At 44.9% G+C, this 3254-nt stretch overlaps 1 pseudogene; it reads right to left on the bottom strand.

The window, feature by feature from the left end:
• Positions 1-2263: 2263 nt before the first annotated feature.
• On the bottom strand, positions 2264-2743 carry LOC143828631 (RNA-binding protein 3 pseudogene; annotated as a pseudogene).
• Between the last annotated feature and the right edge of the window lie 511 nt (positions 2744-3254).

Genomic DNA, 3254 nt, shown 5'->3' with positions numbered 1-3254 from the left:
CAGGGGCGTGAACTGCCTTTAAAACTGAATGAATCCCATTCATTTCCCTAATTTTTACAGTAGGAACGAATAGGGAGAAATCAAAATGAGAATGAAGAATCATGCATTTCCATTTTCTTATTGCTCTACATCAAAAACTGTGCAGCAAAAGAGTTAGACTGCAAAGCAAGGCATGGCAGTGAAAGAGTTGGAGACCAATAATCCTTTCAAGGTATAAGCTTTTGAGACTCAAATCTCACTTCATCAGACACGAGTTGAAATGAAATCTCGGAGTCTTCGTTGCATGTGGAGGAATCAAACCATTACTACTTTGGACTAGGCATGTGCAATTTTTTTTTTAAAATCATACTGTTCTGGCCGAATCCGAAAGGCATGAATAACCCTTCACCTTTTGATTCAGCCCGAATCTGAAACATTTTGGGTTTTTTTGTCGGCATGCTTGTGCCCCCCCCCCAGACAGCAGCATCCCTGCAGCCTGAAAAGAGGGGGAAAGAGAACGCCCGCCAGTCAGCTGATGATAGGTGCCCCATGCACTGGTTACAATTGGGGAGGGATTTAAAGGGAGTGGGCAGGCCCTCTGTCATCACCAGCTATTAAACGCACTCCCCCCCACGTTCTCATAGAATAATAGAATCATAGAGTTGGAAGGGGCCATACAGGCCATCTAGTCCAACCCCCTGCTCAACGCAGGATCAGCCCAAAGCATCCTAAAGCATCCAGGAAAAGTGTGTATCCAACCTTTGCTTGAAGACTGCCAGTTCTCAGGTGCTGCTTAAGAAAACGTGGGGGGGGGGTGCACTTGAATGCAGGGAATTGGGGGGTTGTTAGGCTTGAATGAGTCCAAAAAAGTACCCAAATTAGCATTGATTCACGTACTTTTCGGTTTATCTGAGCTGAACCACCCATGCCTACTTTGGACTTTGTGCCCACAAAATTCTTTCTGTGCCAGAGAATTTCACCAGAACCCTTGGCAGACAAATGTAGCTCTTTAACCTGGCCCTCAGGGGTCTTCTGAGCACGGTTTCCTATGATGGCACCCAGTCTATGTTTCAGGAAAGTGAGCAAGACCCTTTCCCAATGGGGACTGTGGTTGACAATTGCTGCCTTAAGAGCACTGTCACCAGAGGGAAAGGGTACACCTTCCTGCTAGGGATAACCGCGGACACAGTTCTTTTGGTTGATGATATTTGTGAATATACAGAGTGAAGACCACTGTTCCATCATACTTGAGATGAGCTCTGTTTTGAACACGTAACTTTCTACATAGGGGTAGGGTTGCCAGTCTCCAGGTGCTAGCTGGAGTCCTCCTTGCATTACTACTGATCTCCACGCATTTGCTGGCAGGGGCTCATGGGAATTGTAGTCCATGGACATCTGGAGGACCACAGGTTGACTACCCCTGTTGTAGGTTACCAACCAATGAAGATAAATAAGTACCCATGCGAGTGGCTAAATTTTGGGTGGCTGAATAAAAATTACTTTGTAATTCTGATGGCAAATCTTAGGCTTCTCTGTTGGTGTGTAAGGGCTGGCTGTTTACGACTTTTGTCATGGCAACAGTCATTAAGGAGAAAACTGAGCCAAGGACAGTTTTTTCTACCTAGTTCCACAAGCATTGGCATTTATTCTCTGTGACCCACGTGTCACATTTGTTTTATGTTTTGTTTCAGACGGCATTTTAATGGGCTTCGTAAAGCCAAAAACTCAGTCCAGGAACTTCCTTATCCACTTCAAATGCAACGTTAATGGAATTATGTACACGTCTTCCAGTGAAAAAAAAGGGCAATATAAACAAACATTTTCAAGAACCTCTCAAAGCGGCAGTCCTGTGTTTACTATACAGTAAAACAGACTTTATTATGATCAATGCGAACCATTTAACCCTTTCTGTGATACTAAAGTGGATTGCTTTTGTCACCCTCCCTTGTGATGCACTTTTTCGGAAGTAAATTTTGCTCAGCTTCCAGTTTACTAGCATCTTAAAATGTCAGGGCTCCCTTTAAGTCAAATTAAAAGAAAACTTGGGGCTGAGAAAGACAAATAAAACCGGATTTCAAAAATGCTTTAAAAACTACTATTGGGGAAAAAAAGAAACTCTTGAGCAAAATCTAAATAGGCCATCTTGTACAGGCAGCTTTCGAGCTGCGTGTGACAAAAAGCTATATAGGGGAAGGCAGAAGTCAGGGAAGCTCCAAAAAGCTTTATAAATACAACCATTGGAAAGACGATCTTGATTCAGGAAGGACTTTTACTCTATGTGAGCTCAGTTGTCATAGCTGTCTCTGTAAGAACTTTCTGAAGAGTAGCAGTTCTTATAGACTCCCTGACTTTTGCCATAATCCCAGGAGCCACCATAACCCCCACCCCGTTTCTGATGTCATAGCGACCACCATAACTTCTGTCTCTACCACCTCTGAAATAGCCACAGCCTCGCCCCTTTCTACCAAAATAGCCACCTCTGGATCCACATGAAGATTTCCCTGTGTGGCCCACTCTGATCTGGCACCCATCTACAGACTGTCCATTCATGGCTTTCATTGTGAGAGCATCTCATTGTGAGGGCATCGGACGCCTGCTCAGGACTGGCAAAGGTGATAGAACCAAAGTCTCTTGATCTCTGTGTTTCTTTGTCCTTGATCCCTACAATTCCAGAAATAGGACCAAAGGAGCTGAAATGCTGACCTTGCTCATCAGCGTCCAAGTTGAGCCCTCCAACAAACAGCTTTCCTTCTTCAAGAGGCATGATGAACAGGAGTCAAACCACGTTACCCAGGCTGGAGCTGCTAGAAATGTGGGCCCATATGTCACATTTAGACCACCTATTTTGGCCCCTGTTCCTTTCGACTTCCTTGATCCCAGGAAGCTTAATGGAACCAGAAACAAAAGCGTTGATGAGCAAGATGCGTTTCTTTAGTGTTTGCAGAACTGAGGCCTGAAACAGAATCGAGGAGAGCAGAAAACCATTGGGAGCTGTTTTCCTGTCGAGCTTCATCAATCCGTCTTGCACTTCAATTATAGATCATCGAAAACAGAAGAGGCCAAACTGAGGCTCTCCAGATGTCCATGGCTCATGGGAATTGTAGTCTGCGGACAGCTGGAGAGCCACAGTTTGGCCACTCCTGATCTAAAAGGTAGCTTTGGATCTTGGAATGTGCCCAAGGAGAAACCGTATTGTCTGTGAGAAAGCATGGCCTATTATGCACGGCCGCTGAAACGGCGGCATGGAGAACGCGGAAGAGGAAGAAGCGAAACAA

The sequence above is a fragment of the Paroedura picta genome, chromosome 2 (assembly GCF_049243985.1).
Source record: "Paroedura picta isolate Pp20150507F chromosome 2, Ppicta_v3.0, whole genome shotgun sequence".
In the NCBI taxonomy this organism is placed as follows: Eukaryota; Metazoa; Chordata; class Lepidosauria; order Squamata; family Gekkonidae; genus Paroedura; species Paroedura picta.
This window is presented reverse-complemented; position numbering and strand designations above follow the sequence as displayed.